This window comes from Eimeria mitis, genomic scaffold, assembly GCF_000499745.2.
Source record: "Eimeria mitis Houghton genomic scaffold, Emh_scaff830, whole genome shotgun sequence".
In the NCBI taxonomy this organism is placed as follows: Eukaryota; Apicomplexa; class Conoidasida; order Eucoccidiorida; family Eimeriidae; genus Eimeria; species Eimeria mitis.
The window spans coordinates 8,997-9,216 of NW_013576102.1; the positions used below are offsets into that span (position 1 = coordinate 8,997).

At 41.4% G+C, this 220-nt stretch overlaps 1 protein-coding gene across 1 annotated transcript in view; it reads left to right on the forward strand.

Moving 5' to 3' along the window:
• The window catches only part of EMH_0023290 (zinc finger (CCCH type) protein, putative), a gene marked incomplete at both ends in the record, with an annotated part of 4,097 nt that overhangs the window by 3,039 nt on the left and 838 nt on the right, over positions 1-220 (forward strand). The window lies entirely within an intron of this gene.

Genomic DNA, 220 nt, shown 5'->3' on the forward strand with positions numbered 1-220 from the left:
TAAATAAATATTTAATTATATAATAATAATTTAGCTGATAGACAAAAAGAAAAATGTAAAATAAAAATACGCATAGAATCAAGAAAAACAAATCAAGCTGCTGCTGCTGCTGCTGCTGCTGCTGCTGCTGCTGCTAGAACAACTGAGCGAGCTGCAGCAGCAGCAACAGCAGCAGCAGCAGCAGCAGCAGTACCAACAGCAGCAGCAGCAGCAACAGCAG